Below are 16,470 nucleotides of genomic sequence, written 5' to 3'. Positions count from 1 at the left end.
ACGACTGGGATAAATGAAACGACGCAAGGGGTACAGTTCTCAAGACCTCCGGAGGAGGATATAATTAGTGGTGGAGAAAAGGGGTAGATTACAAGGTAATGAGGTAAAGACACAGAAGAGATAGGCACTTAGACACAATCTTATCCATCCCAGACAGACCACAGACAAACGGAACAAGACTAACTTACACAGGGATTGATGGCAGGGAAGGACAGGTCGGTTGATAGCACAAGGTGCACCTTGGCTCAGGGACAGGATAAAGCACGGTCCAGTCCAGAGATGCGGGGAGGTGTCACAGCGCTCGGAGGTGGCGTCCTTCTCTCTCCAAGCTCAGCGCGCATCTGACGTCACCTCCCTCTTCCTGCGCATGCTCAGCGGGGAGTCACACGCCCTCGGCTTGTTGGCTCCGCCCCAGATGGGATCGGTCCGCCGCTTCTATTGGGTGCGGGGGTTACCGGGCTCCGCCCTTGACGAGGAGCTGACAGCGAGCCCCTACTTGGTAACCCCGTCGAGCACATGCTCGATGGCGGCTCGTTGGAAAGGCATGGTGCCCTCCCAACACCCCCTACCAACCAAGCCGGAGTGAGGACGCGCACTCCCCGCGCCGCTGCCGTTGTTGTTGTTGTTGTTGTTGAACCGTGAGGAAGAGCTGCGGGGAGGTATTGGGAGGTCCTAAACTTCCTAACGGTGCCATACAATCACATTCTGGTGCAACGAAGAGTCAGAATTAATGGAAACGAGTCCTTAACTGACATAGACTAAGAATAACTAGCAAGATGTCCTATAGTTGTCTACGTGAGATGCGGTGGACCTGGATGCGACATGTAATGGGGGAAATAGGGGGAGGTCGGGTCTACAGAGTGTTGTTTACAGAAAATGGGACTAGGGAATGGGGGATTGGGGATAGTTGGGAAGTATTGAGGAAATAGGGGAATATTTACAAGCGGATATGGATGGATCCAAATCCCATATCCGCAACATTGCACCCTTCTCTACCTCGGGGCGTCCCGACCCGATAAATTTTTACCTACGTTAGTGTGGCACTCAGATGTAGTTCCCTCTACTATTAACTCAACCCTGAGTGCGACAGTTTTACAGATGTTCACAAATGAGTAAATATGTCCCCCTGCGACGTTGCACCCTTCTCCTCACAGAAACACACCCACAGGATAACCGAATCGCGGAAAGAATCCTCAAACTAAACATACAGCCGGTAGGGAGCATCATTTATACAAGACTGATATTTACACTACGATCCAGGACCTGTTCTTTGAGGAACACATGCAGATGTTATGCATAGAGAGAGCACGCATGCCAGCATCGATACACCAACCCACGAGTGCCCTGTGGCCCTACGGCCTTTAATAATGTGCAGAGCACCCCGTCCAAGCACCAAAAGCACCACCCCATACACACAGTCAGCACCAATAAAGTGTTCATAGTCACCGGTGGTGTCGCAGCCGGCCGATGTTCTGCCGCTGGTCTTGCCTTCTTGGAGTGCACTTGGCCTTCTGGCTTCTTTAGAAATTAAGAAAGGCGCCAACCGCGTCCATTTCTAAATTGTGGCCGTCAGGGGGGCCAACTATAAGTGGTTCACCTGTATGGCATAGGTGCCACGTTGACCCAGAGGTCCATCAACAGGTGGTGCTTGCCCGCAAAAGAACTGCGGTCCATGGTGGGCGGCCACCAAAATTGCGGTCCATATGGTGTATCGATCCAGGCAGCAAGCAGCGGAAGTGCAGGCCTACAACTGCGGAGCCAGCACCTCTCTCTCCTCTCTCTCTGCCCCAAAGCCAGATCCTCGGAGGTGGGAGACAAAAGAAAACAAGTGAGTAAGGTGGTAAGGGCGCAAAAGTGCACGCAATACAAGGTAATGCACACTGGGGGCACATGGGAACCAGGTGAGACAGGTACGTTCCTACCGTACGCCCCCCCCCCCCCACCAGGTAACCTACATTGCCCCTCCCTTACCCCTTACTGTATCCACAAAACACAACACTACCCATAAACATCTACTTTACACATCAACAAACGTCCCTACTGTCTTCCCCGTTCCTCCCATAAACCAAATTCGTCTTCTCTCCCTCCTAACCAATCAAATTTGCCATTTCCAACTCTCATCAACATTTGCCATCACCAATTCATCATCAGTCCCTCCTAAGGAGGGAGAGATGGAATCACCCCAATGTCTCATCCACGTCGTGATGCGTCTCACAAATCCACACAGCAATTCTCCCTTCCTGCAACACAGAACAAAGGAACACAGGTGTGGAGTCATCATCACCACAGGTAAGTGGCTGCGTATGGTGCGACAGATTCATCAATCCTAACTATTTCCTAAATGACTTTAACAACTTTACATTACCCGGGGTCTTTCCCTGCCAATCCATTGGCCAACTTACACTATGGGTTCTAAAAACCAATTCCCATTGACCAAACTGTGGTGCTTCCCAAGTTGGGGTCTCACTCCCCCGATTCATCACTCGGTGCCCCCGCACAATTTCGGTGGCTGGGTCGTGTGACGCTCCCAGCTGGTCCGCCCACCTGCACACCTCCACCACTGTTGTTGCCTACCGAGCTCACCTGCTCCTCACCCTAACCTAACTAACTGGGGAAGGCCCTCTCGCACTCTCACCCCCTCAGTGCCCTCTCTGGCACGGGCTGCCCGATCCACACCCGGGATCCTCAGGCACCCACTGACACTAACGGCTCCCAGAGCCCACCTGCGGCCTCACCTGGCCGACATCGAACAGTGGCGGAGTGCCCAACCATTCACACTCATACTAACAGGCCACACGACCAGCCAATTTCACCACACCAATGCACCCATCCACAATACCATTCTGCATCCGCACCACAAATGCCAATATCCAACCACAATTTACCTATACCTTCTAACTATTCTTTAAACTACCCTCCCCGGGTACTCGTGAAAAGGGGTCCACTCTTCCCCCATCCACACCTTCGCACCATGCACACCACTCCGTACCACTTACTCCAACTCTCTCCACACCACTCATTCTCTGCTCCATGTATTCCACATACCTGTACTTGCACACCTGTGCTCTCATACTTGGTGCCGCCTGCACCCTTCTCTCCCCCAAGCGCATTCGCGCTGATCCACAACACTCACTACTCATACACTGCTCCACACACCTGTCCAGTTCTCACACAGCATCATCTCATCTAACTACTCCCCTCTGAAACTTGCGCTTCCCAGTCGTCCCTTTAAACTATTGCGCTCCCTCGTCATTATCATCCACTAAGCTACTACGTCCCCACTACAGGTATCAGTCACTATCTAAATTCTAAACCTTAACGTTACCTAATGTCATCTTCACTAGATCCCTACACACAATATCCTAACCCACCCGGGCTAGTTTTCACTGCCATCAACCCCATAATCAAGAGCGCATTTGCCCCCATTTGTGAGGGATGACAGAGTTGCCATCCCACCACATCGGGCATCTCCCACTACCAATTTTGCACATCAAATTTCAACAAATCAAAAATTTGCCAATCACTACTCATCATCTGCCAATCATTACTGCCAATCCTTTGCCAATCATCAAATTTTGTTTTTCTAATTTCGGGGCCAAAACACTATCCTCGTCATTACAGTCTACTTACTAATGCCTCTCGGTGCGCCAATTCACTTCTAAAGCTCGGCTTCGTACAGCCAAGCCATGAATGCGGGTTGTTTGGTGCCAGCGGCTGGATACGTCCCGCATTCGGTGCAGGGAAGGAGGTTTACCCGGGCCGAGGTCCCACGCACCATCTCGGCACGGAGCCATCCCATGGCCCGATCTCGACTTGCCGGAATGCCTCAACAAAAAGTGGTCGCCATGACGACCCTTCCTATCGGGCTGCCCGTTCCGCCTAGTGGAGCACGGACGCGGCCGTTCAAAGCGAGGCCCAGCGTGGATCGCGTACGGCGGTCCTTTCGAACCCGCCGTGGCTCGGATCCCCGCTGGTTCTCGCGGCACGCGAAGCCCGGCACGCACCGAGGGCCCGATTCGGCTATAAGTCGCTCTAACCGCTAACCCGGTTACCGTCGATGCCTCACCTGCTTGCTTACACGCATACGCTACCCCTTTCTTTCCCATACATCCAGCTGTTCCCATGCTCCTCGTCGTACCTTCTCTAACACACCCAGGTACACTCATTCCACTCACAGCCTTGGTCACACACCTGACCACCGAACACTTTGGCACACATTCGTTGGTCGCACACCTCACCAACACACCTCTTCGCGCCCCTTCCTCGGTCACCTCCTCTGTGACAATCACAGGTGTGCTTTCACTCGCACACCCAACCACGTGCCTCACGACCAACTCAAGTGTGCATTCCCACACACGCTCTACCATTCCAGGTGTGCTTCCTTTCTCACCTGTCACAACCAACTCACGCTCCGTGTCACTCTTACTACTCTCACCTCCACTCTTGACAGCGCACTCACCCTTACTCTCGACAGCGCACTCTTTCCTCATGCACCCGTCCGTTACACACCTTTCTCGCGCACACTCTCCCGTTACATCCTCTGTAACACTCACCACAGGCGTGCATTCTTCCTTACTTTTGACAGCGCACTCTTTCCCCATGCACCCGTCCGTTACACACCTTTCTCGCGCACACTCTCCCGTTACACCCTCTGTAACACTCACCACAGGTGTACACTCTTCCTTTACATCCTCTGTAACACTCCTCACTACGCGCTTCCATGTGCTCCCTCGCACATGCGCTACGACCGACTCACTCTCGCCAGCACCCTCACTCCTTGGCACGCACTTTTTCCTCACACACCCCAGAGTCGGACTTTCTCGCACACCTCCTTTTTCGCACACCAGACCTGTCGCACACTTCACCCACGGCCTCTCACGAACACCCGGGTCCATCTCGACCCCCAAGCTTCTTAAATCCCCTGGCGCATCATACGCACGACCATATTGGTCACCACTTACACCGGGTCCTCTTTCTCTTCGCTTCTCCTCCATCACCTGCGAATCCCTCATCCGGTTAATGAGCACATCATCACGATCCGAACACAGACTTTGGACCAATTCTTTTACTTCCTCCTTTATCTCTTTCTTATCCTCTCTCCGTCGCTTCTTAATTTCGCTTACCCCTTCTTCCACTTCTTCTAATTTCTGCTTCACCTCTTTTATTTCCCGGTGCGTCTCCTCAAGCTCGTCCTCTAAGGCCACCTTGACCGTTTCTATGTGCGTCCTCACCTGCCGGTCCTTCGTCTCCATTACCTCTGTCACCTCGTCCAACCTCGTTGTCAGTCCCTCACGTACCATCTGACATTGCCTCTGTGTCGCTATCAAGTCATTTTTTATGTCGTTTTGTGTCGCTCTTAACCCTCCTAGTACCGCAGTGTTCCTTTGAACCTGCTCCGTTAGTTCTTTTTGTCCCTCCGTCAGTTGTTCTACTCCCAGCGTCAACTCCTCTATACCACCTTGCAATTTTACAGTCCCCTTTCTCACCTCCTTCTCCATGCGCTCCTTACAGTGCCTCACCTCCTCGCGCACTCCTCCGACCTCCTCACTCACACCTCTTCTGATCTCTTCTCCCATCACTTGCATCTCCTGCCCAGATGCCACCCTCATCTGCTCCATTTCCTCCCTGTGAGCATCCAATTTAGTTTCTACCCCCATTCTGACCCCCTCTATCTGCTGCCCCATTTTTTTAACTTCCCTTTCCGCTTGGTCCCTCATGTCCCTCAATTTGCCTTCCATACTGTTTTCTAACCCCTCTAACCCCTTTTTCATCCCTTCCATTTGATTCTCTTGAGCGGCCATTCTGTTTTCTACCCCCGTTAACCCATTCTTTACCTCTTTTATCCCATTGTCTAACGCCTCACCGGTACCCCTCACTTCGTCCCTCATTACCCACAATTGCTCACCCTGAGCATCCATCCGGTTCCCCATTACCCCCATTTGGCCCTCCAATCGCTCACCCTGAGCATCCATCCGGTTCCCCATTCCCAAAATTTGGTTTCTCATCCCCCTGTTCTCTTCCCTCTCCTCATCCGCCTTGACCATGAAGGCCTGCATCTGCTGCATGAATAGGCCCCAGTTCATTGGTGCTGCGGCCGCTGCTACGGTCACGGGCGCGGCAAAATTTGGTGCCGTTACACCCACGTGCGCGAGGACGCCACTTTGCGCGCCTGAAGCCTCGTGCGCGAGGACGCCATTTTGCGAACCTGCCGCCCTCACTGCTTCGCTCTCCTCTTGTCCCTCAATTTGGTCCTGGATCGACCCTGCCTCACTCTCCTCTACCGGAACCCAGCCGTCTTGATCTGCCATAGCGCGACTTTCAAAATTCGGGTTTTTTTTTATTTTTTTAAACAAAACAAATTTCACCGTTAATAATTTCGAGTGCGTGAAGCGCGCTTCGGGTCCAATCTCACTTCCCGACACCAATTGTTACGGACACGGCTTAAGATGTTGCTTGACCGAGCGGAATGGCCGCCGTGTTCGCACAGTTTACCCGATTACCCCCAACTCACCCGATTCCACTCGAACGTTGGCCAAATCGCGCTACGCTAAATCAATGATGGAAAGGACACAACGACTGGGATAAATGAAACGACGCAAGGGGTACAGTTCTCAAGACCTCCGGAGGAGGATATAATTAGTGGTGGAGAAAAGGGGTAGATTACAAGGTAATGAGGTAAAGACACAGAAGAGATAGGCACTTAGACACAATCTTATCCAGCCCAGACAGACCACAGACAAACAGAACAAGACTAACTTACACAGGGATTGATGGCAGGGAAGGACAGGTCGGTTGATAGCACAAGGTGCACCTTGGCTCAGGGACAGGATAAAGCACGGTCCAGTCCAGAGATGCGGGGAGGTGTCACAGCGCTTGGAGGTGGCGTCCTTCTCTCTCCAAGCTCAGCGCGCATCTGACGTCACCTCCCTCTTCCTGCGCATGCTCAGCGGGGAGTCACACGCCCTCGGCTCATTGGCTCCGCCCCAGATGGGATCGGTCCGACGCTTCTATTGGGTGCGGGGGTTACCGGGCTCCGCCCTTGACGAGGAGCTGACAGCGAGCCCCTACTTGGTAACCCCGTCGAGCACATGCTCGATGGCGGCTCGTTGGAAAGGCATGGTGCCCTCCCAACACCCCCTACCAACCAAGCCGGAGTGAGGACGCGCACTCCCCGCGCCGCCGCCGTTGTTGTTGTTGTTGTTGTTGAACCGTGAGGAAGAGCTGCGGGGAGGTATTGGGAGGTCCTAAACTTCCTAACGGTGCCATACAATTACATTCTGGTGCAACGAAGAGTCAGAATTAATGGAAACGAGTCCTTAACTGACATAGACTAAGAATAACTAGCAAGATGTCCTATAGTTGTCTACGTGAGATGCGGTGGACCTGGATGCGACATTTAATGGGGGAAATAGGGGGAGGTCGGGTCTACAGAGTGTTGTTTACAGAAAATGGGACTAGGGAATGGGGGATTGGGGATAGTTGGGAAGTATTGAGGAAATAGGGGAATATTTACAAGCGGATATGGATGGATCCAAATCCCATATCCGCAACAATATATATGTATGTATGTATGTATGTATGTATGTATGTATGTATGTATATATATATATACATACATACATACACTGTTGGCCATAAAGATGGAATAAAATATTTTTGACATGATTCCACAGTTTCTTTGGTATTTGACAGTCTACGTGAAAACAAAAGGGTAATTGAGTGATTACATAACGTTTCCCCATAACACAGGTGATATGATAACATTGAAAAAATGTGTATTACGTAATAATTTTGTTTGTTAGGGACTATAAAAGCCCATGCATGTGATATTCTGTCCCTTTCCCTGATTCAACACTGTGTTAAACGAGGCTGGTTTTTTTTCGAGTTCCTTGTACCGTTTGCAAGAAAAATCGGTATAGACGTTCCCTGGGCTATGCCTGGTCCAACGGAACCAGCAATACGCGAGAGAGTGGTAGCACTGCGGCAGGAGGGCTACAAACAGAGTGATGTCGCAGATGTCGTCGGGATATCACAGAGTACAGTCTGTAAGATCCTGAAACGTCAACGTGAGGCGGGGAATGTGCGGCCGCGGAAACCTCCAGGACGTCCAAGATTAACCACGAGACGAGATGATCGCCAACTGTTGAATCTCTGCCGCAGAAACCGGAAAATGCCGACGAGTCGTCTTCGTCGCTTGTGGAGGAGACATCATGGGATCCACGTTTCCCGGTCAACCGTTAATCAGAGATTGCTCCAACATGGTTACCGAGCACGACGGTTGACTAAATGTCCACGCCTGGCTGTTCGCCACAGAGTTGCTCGTCTTCGCTGGGCTAGGGAGCACAGAAGGCTTCATCCTGGACACTGGCGACATGTTGTCTTCACGGACTAGAGCCGCTGCATCCTTAACCGTACAGATGGGAGACAACAAGTTCGTCGATTACCCGGGGAGAACTTTCGTGATGACTGCATCCACGAGACGACTCAAGGTGGTGGCGGCTCAGTGATGATATGGGCGGCATCCATCATGGAGGGAAAACGCCACTGGTGGTTCCGGACGGAAACGTCAACGCCGTCGTGTACCGGGATATCTTGGAGTACCACTGCCTCCCACATGCAAGATGAGTGTATGGACACAATTTCCGACTGCAGGACGACAATGCTAGACTGCACAGGGCCACTGCAGTAAGGGAATTCCTTGAGGCAGAGGGCATGGAGCAGTTGCCATGGCCAGCTTGCTCGCCGGATATGAACCCCATAGAGCATGCATGGGATGCCCTAGGCCGAGCCATCAACGACAGAGATGTTATTCTTCAAACTTTGCAGGAGTTGGTCGACGCTCTGAGGGAAGAATGGGATGCTATGCCTGTTGACGTCGTCAACAAGCTAGTGGACAGCATGCCACGACGTCTGCACGCCCTGATTCGTGCCAGGGGTGGACATACCCGCTATTAGAGACTGAGTAACAACAAGGACTCTACTGTGATGCAAATTGATCCATGAAATCACCCCAAAAAATGTTATCTGGAAAACTGACAGAGATTAAAAAGAAATGTGTCATGATCCTTAATTTACTGTCTATTGTCGTCATTGTCGTTTTACGCTCAAGACACCAACCGATTAGGACTGATAATTAATAAAAATCACTGTCAAATGTGCGTCAGAGACAGAATAATAAAGAAAAGTGGTTATATGCACCATAAATGCCAATGGTAATTTAGATTGAAATAATGATGCTATGAAAATTTGTTGAAAAAAAATATTCCATCTTTATGGCCAACAGTGTGTGTGTATATATATATATATATATATATATATATATATATATATATATATATATATATATATATATATATATATATATATATATATATATATATATATATATATATATATATATATATATATATATATTGTAACGGTTTTGAGAAGTGTAACGAATTTGAGAAGTGTAACGGTTTTTGAGAAGTGTAACAATTTTGGAGGAAGTGTAACGAATGTGAAAAGTATGGGTTTGTTATGTGTAACACCCTCGTAATGTAAATAATGGTCGCAGCCGTCCTCCTAGTTAATTCCATGAAACTTACACGCAGGCCACGATATATCTTTTTAAATAGTGTATTTCCTTATTCTATGTAGGCTAAATATGTGTTTCCCATTAGATTGACTTTGCATTGTATCAAACAAAATAAGCGTAGGCCCTTTCAATTTCCCCAAACATCTCTGCTCTCCAAAGTTCCTTTCAAAAGGGGTGCGAGTGGTGTTCAATCCCGCAAGCCGCCATTGCCCATGTGCTAATCTCGGAGAAGAAAGGCGTGTCTCCACCTCGTCATAGAGGGGAGGAGTGAGCCAACCCCACTTGGCCAACCAGCACCGCGGTTAGCGACCCGGTAGGCGTGCCCTCGCAGCCGGCGGCTTGATTCGGCCCGGAGTAATAAAAGGGACTGGAAGGGACTGCTTCACCAGATGACCTGGGAGATGAGAGATGAGCGAAGAGGTGGCATACGAAAAGGAGCTGTGAGCTGAGCTGTGCGCGCTGAGAGGAGGGAGACGGCTCCACCAGAAGGAGAGGAGCAGGTGTGACCGAGCCAGCGCGTGACGTCTACAGCATCGGCAGCGGATACGCGACGGAGGGTTTTCCCGCCAAAACCGCGAGGAATTGAGAGCTGCTGCCTCCGACCCTGCCTCCCTCTCCAGCAATCCACCTCAAGCCCTACCTGCCTGCAATATCCCCCGTGTAAGTGTGAACGTCGTCTGTCCTACTCGTTGTCTTGGGGTTAAGTAAAATGAATAGTTTAAGCTAACGATGCACTGTGTGACTGCTTCTTCCATCCATTGCTGTAAATAATTTTGGTCGCTCTTTCTTTTTTGCTTGTGTGTGTATAATAAATCTGTTCTTCCTCCGTACTCTGTCTTCTTCTCTTTTCATTCTCTTTCGGTCGCTTTAGAGGTTTCCCGATTGAATATCTGCGGTGCGATCTGGTCAACGTCGGGTGGAATCGGGTTCTAATCGGGTGGGAACTGTTCAGACGCGGTAATACCAACCGCTCGGTAAAATAACATCTTTAATCCGCGTCTGTAACAATATATATATATATATATATATATATATATATATATATATATATATATATATATATATATATATATATATATATATATATATATATATATATATATATATATATATATATATATATATATATATATATATATATATATATATATATATATATATATACACAGTATATATATATATATATATATAACTGTAAGAAATAGTAGAAACTCCAAAGTACGAGCAGGGCGTCTCATTTGTATTGAATAAATAATCGTTAGATTAAACTTGGTTGCTTAAACTTAAACTTAAATAAACTTCCGTTGAACTTGGGGCTGACTCAGAAGAAGACCTTTGTTGGTCGAAAGCTTGTCGACAATTAAAGATCGACGTCCTGAAGCTACGTCCGCGTCTTATTTAATCTAACGATTATATATATATGTATATATATATATAGAGATATATATATATATACTTGTTGTATATATATATATATATATATATATATATATATATATATATATATATATATATATTAGGGTGGTGCTCAAAATAATTTTTTTAAAATATTTACTGGGACATGGCTTTATGTTGTTCCTTTTGTTCCAAAATGAAAAGACACCAAATATGAAAGCAATCTGATTTTAGTTAGGGGTGCCACATCAGCCTTCAAACTAAAGGTGTCTACAAAACTTTTCTATATATGGATCGAAAGCAAAACCAGAAGTTTGTTTTATGAAAATCCACCCTCCACTCACTTTCTTTGTATTCTAGCAAACACAAGTTACAATAGCTGTACAAATAGCACTATATTGCTATGAAAACTCAAATTCAATGATAACAATCCAAATGTTCAGTTCATAAAATGGAGAGACCATATCACATAATATTAAAAAACCCAAATATAATGAGAAATGTAACTCCTATTTCTGGGCCTGTTTCACCACTGTTGCCTTCTTGGCATCGGGGTACATCTTCCTGTGAGCAGCAACAACTTGGAGCAGAGCTTGCTTTTGCTCTTCATCCTTTGTAAGGAGCTTATTGTAGTCTTGTATCAATGCGACACCCCTTTCTGCCCTGTCGTTCACCACGACTAAGCCACTGGCGGCTTTCTTTGCTTCCTGAAAGCTGGTTTCTTGCTCCCATGAACCAGGATCCTTATCCATCCAATCAGTTGGGGTCCCTAGGATGCTGAAGAAATGCTTGGTGTGTTTTGTTATGAGGCCAGCGATTGACAGGGCGGTTCCTCGTTTGATAGCTGGTCTCTTTGGAGAGGGGTTTTCACCGTCATTTTTCAATGCTTCAATCATATTGATCTTGCTTTCTTTGTCAATTCTGGTGTCAAAGAATGCAAATGCCACTAGTACTGGGCTCATGTACCACGTGTGGCGGCCAAGTGCCTTCAAGGCTGCCTGAGCCATCTTCTGATTGATTTGTTCAAACTTTTCCAACTTCTTGAAGAGGTTAATGTCATTCAGGGGAGCCTCAATAGCTTGTGGAGCCCGAAACCAAGCCTGTACATACACAAGGCAGACAAAAATGTTGAAGGCTCGGAGTTCTCTCGCCTCTCGAAGTGTCAAGTGGAACTCTGACCGAAACATGAACACCTGTAGTGAATATAGTGCTTTTGCCATCCATCTGGCTCTGTGCATTGCTCCTGGAGCCATGATCCGGATTCAACGAGGTGGGATTCCTCCCATGTAGATGACAGTCAGTTCTAGGAGTTCACGATAATCATCTCGTGGCTGCTGATCTTTCAAACACACAAGAACGTTTTTGCTTCCAACACAGTGTCTACAGATCCCATTGAAGCCTTCCTCTCTGAGAATTGATCGTGAAGAAACTTCCTGTCCTCGGGGTTGGTGATTATGGCCTCCGAATCTGCATGCCTAAGATCAAACGTCTTCTCCAAGGAGGCCTTGAAGGATGCTTCCTTTTTCTCTTGGGTCGCACCACCCCGCTTTGCACCTTTTTGGAGGCTCCTCCATTCTTCATATCGCCTCTCCAAACGATGGATGCAGTGCTGCTTCGTCGTTGTAGGTAGGTGAGCTTTTTCCCAGAACTTCACAACCTCTTCAATGGTGAGGGTTGCACTCTCCCGGGCAGTGCGATTCTCCTTCTTCAGGTGATGGAAAAACAGGACAAGAGATTGATGCACAGTCGGGAGCTTGGCACCTTTGATGGCATCTCCAGAAGTGGACCCAATGAGATACACATTATCCTGAGCCCGAGTTTTCAATGAAACACTGGTACTAGCACATGCCATATCTGCAAAATAAGCAAGAATGTGGGTAAAATCCTGTTAATTCTTACTCCACAGGGTCACTCTCTACAAAAGAGCCACAGTCAATAAGTTAGGCCTACATATTACACACTAAAAAAGCGTACCCCTGACCCCGGGAACCTGTACAAAACATGCATGAAAATTGCCCAGATGGTGATCATAGGAAGTCTCAAAACTGTATGTATAATATATTGTATATATATAATGTATAATGTGTATTTATGTATATTTATTATTTAATGTATATTTACTATATATTTATTTTTAATATTATATTTAATGTATATATATATAATTATGTATTTATTTTGTGTATATACAGCCCAAAAAATGGGAATTCCTATTTTTGCATGGGGGAAAATTCATCACTGATGTGGCACCCCTAAATATTATTGGATTCCATTCGAATTTGGTGTGGTTTCCTTTGACACCAAAAGGAACAAAAATAGATCAATCTGGTGAGTTTCTTTTACACTTTGGTGATTTATTTGTTAAAAGAACCATGTCACTGATTGTCTGTCGCAGCAAGAAGTCAACAACAGGATTATATCACAGGTGGCAAAATGTACGGACAGGTGCATTTGATGATTGGCTTCACAGTCGGGTATACAAGGGTTGTTGCGTTCTGTATTAGTGGAAAACAACTGCTGCACGTCTCCAAAAGTTATTGCCGCTTCCTCTGGAGATGGTCCGTCAACTCGACAATGCTGTTTGTCATGGAGTGGTGGCTTTACGAAATTACGGCATGAAACAGCGTGCTATTGCTTGGCAGTATGGCATCACTCAAGTTCAGGTGTCAAAGATCCTGAAACGAAATGCTCAGAGGGGTGTCCCTACTCCAATACTGAGGCCAGGACGTCCCCGCAGAACCACAAGGAGGGATGATCGCCAGCTGCACCGGTTAGTCCGCAATGGCCGTACCAAGTCAGATAATCGGCTTAGGGCTGAGTGGCAGCAACTGACAAATGTGCCTGTATCCAGAAGGCTAGTCAACCAACGACTGGTTCAAGCAGGCTATCGTGCCAGGTGTCCCCTGAGAAAGCCACGCCTGACCAGACAACACCACCAGCGCCGATTGCAGTGGGCCAGAGAGCACCGTCAATGGCAGCCAGGACACTGGAATCATGTGATCTTCATTGACGAGTCTAGATTTCTGGTCTATCGTCAAGATGGCCACGTCCGAGTGCGCAGACAAGTGCATAAAGCCTACAACAAAGATTGTTTAGTGCCAAGAGTCCAAGCTGGAGGTGGTGGTGTGACCGTTTGGGCTGCTTTTCATGCAGGGGGCAAAACTGACCTGGTTGTTCTGAATGGAAACCTGAACCAGTTCAAGTACAGGGCCATTCTGGAAGAAACATTGCTTCCATTTGCTCGTGCAGCCTTTCGAGGAAACTTTGTCTTCCAAGATGACAATGCATGGCCTCATCGTGCTCGCATGATCCAACACTTTCTTGCTGACCGTGGTGTAGAGCACATGGAGTGGCCTGCCATGTCCCCGGATATGAATCCGATAGAGAACTTGTGGGCAGAATTAACGCGTCAAATTGACCACTTGGACCAGCAGCCGACCTCTGTGCGTGAATTGCAGCAGGCTATTGTCACTGCATGGCAAGCGATTCCAGTACAAACCTTGACAAATCTCGTGAACAGCATGCCTCAACGTGTACGTGCTCTCCTGAATGCTCGTGGGGGTTACACGAAGTTCTGAACTGTAATTTTACTGTCCGTAATCCCAGTCGTAATTTAACTTTTGTTTTTGTTAAAAATTTTTTGGGCTAATTTGCAAAATAAAGAGATACTTCTGGAAAACGTACAGAAGTTTAACACAGTACTGTCCATGAATTGAGTTCGATATCAGTTTACATCACTTTCAAGGATCAATTTATTTGTTTCGAAATGTCAAATGTGTTTTTTGTTTCTTTTAAAGGTCACATTAACAAAATATATCATAATTTCAACATAATTCCAATGCACTTTTGGTTCTAAGACATCTTGAAAAGTAAGTTCACCCCATCAAAAAAAATATTCCATATTAAATGCCAAGTCTGTCTATATATATATACAGTGAAACCTTGACTTACGAGTGCACCAACTTACGAGTTTTCCGAGATACGAGCCGTCGCTAGGTCGGTTTTTTGCTTTGTGATGCGAGCCGAGATCTGAGTTACGAGCGAGCGAGCTTGGATATAAAACACGTAATCGTCGAAAAACATGAGCGAGGTGTGCGTGTTGTCGACTTGGCGAGGCAGTACGATCGTAGTACTTCTACGATATGTACGATTTTGAAGCAGAAGGAGTCGATAAAGGCTATAACGCCAGCCAAGGGCGTTAAGATTATTTCAAAGCTCCGGACCTCTGTCCATGAAGAGATGGAGAAGTTGTTGTTTGTGTGGTTGACAGAGAAGCAGCTCGCAGGAGATACCGTGACCGAGAGCATCATCTGTGAGAAGGCACGAGACATTTACGGGGATTTGGTGCAGCAGACGGCGGGAACATCAACGGACGAGGCATCGGAAGAGTCATTCAAAGCCAGTCGGGGATGGTTTGATAATTTTAAGAAGAGGACCGGCATTCACTCCGTCGTCAGGCATGGTGAGGCAGCAAGCTCGGATGTGAAGGCAGCTGAAGATTTTATTATAACTTTTGCCGAACTGATAGAAGCCGAACGATACATCCCCCAGCAAATCTTCAACTGTGACGAGACAGGGCTCTTCTGGAAAAAGATGCCAAGGAGGACGTATATAACGGCAGAGGAGAAGAGCATGCCAGGCCACAACTTGTTCAGAGTGCCGGCGATAGCTCGCCTTCTCTTTGTGGAAGACACGGTGAGATCCTTAACATCCAACAACTAATGGGACGCAACGGGGCGCCCAGTTTAGCGGTACACACATTGATGAATCACCCTGCCTGTGAAACACCGACATGACAGGTTATAGCTGGGTCGGGATTCAAACCCAGGCTGGACAGTTTAGAGTCAAGTGTGCGTACCTCCAGTCCAGGCCATCCTGCCAACTTGTATGCTGCATACAGGTGAAATATAAAGCACGAGATATTTATATCTGTATATTTCAAAAAAAATTGGTGTGCTTTTTGGGGGGCTGGAACGGATTAATAGCATTTCAATTCATTTTAATGGGGAAATTTAATTTGAGAAACGAGCAAATTGAGTTACGGGCTCGGTCACAGAACGAATTAAACTCGTAAGTCAAGGTTTCACTGTATATATATATATATATATATATATATATATATATATATATATATATATATATATATATATATATATATATATATATATATATATATATATATATATATATATATATATATATATTTATATATATATATGTATGTATGTATTTTTTTTTTTTTTTTTTTTTTTTATACAAGATCAAGGCTCGTGTAAGAGCTAACATTAATCAATAAAAAAGACAAACATATAAAACAAATGATAAAAGGAGTGGGAGACAAGATGGAGAGAAGTTACATCGGGAGATCTGTGGGAGGGAGGGGGCTTGGGGGGAGGAGGCATGGGGAGGGGAGGGGGAGGTGGGAGAAGTAAAAAAAAAAACACATGGACACTGCTCGGACTTCCAGGAAAGAAGTCAGTATTTCATAAAAGTAGATC

General features: G+C 47.0%; 1 protein-coding gene across 2 annotated transcripts in view; it reads left to right on the top strand.

Annotated features, from left to right (window-relative positions):
• HSPG2 (heparan sulfate proteoglycan 2) overlaps window positions 1–16,470 on the top strand; it is a 411,257-nt gene that overhangs the window by 239,616 nt on the left and 155,171 nt on the right. The window lies entirely within an intron of this gene.

Source organism: Myxine glutinosa, chromosome 11 (genome assembly GCF_964187855.1).
Source record: "Myxine glutinosa chromosome 11, kmMyxGlut1.1, whole genome shotgun sequence".
NCBI classification, from domain to species: Eukaryota; Metazoa; Chordata; class Myxini; order Myxiniformes; family Myxinidae; genus Myxine; species Myxine glutinosa.
This window is presented reverse-complemented; position numbering and strand designations above follow the sequence as displayed.